This window comes from Solanum pennellii, chromosome 10 (genome assembly GCF_001406875.1).
Source record: "Solanum pennellii chromosome 10, SPENNV200".
Classification (NCBI taxonomy): Eukaryota; Viridiplantae; Streptophyta; class Magnoliopsida; order Solanales; family Solanaceae; genus Solanum; species Solanum pennellii.
The window spans coordinates 55,285,856-55,286,061 of NC_028646.1; positions in this window are offsets into that span (position 1 = coordinate 55,285,856).

The window sequence follows — 206 nt, forward strand, 5'->3', positions numbered from 1 at the left end:
TATATATATATATATATATAATGGCCCTAGAGGTGCTAAACTTAGAAATATGTTCTTTTTCAAAAATGCAGTGAAACTCTTCCTTTCATTATTTGCAAGTACTATGAGTTCCACCCATTTTGACACATAATCAACCACCACAAGAATATACTTCATCCCCTAAGAACTCACAAAACGTCCTATAAAGTCAATGCCCCATAAATCAA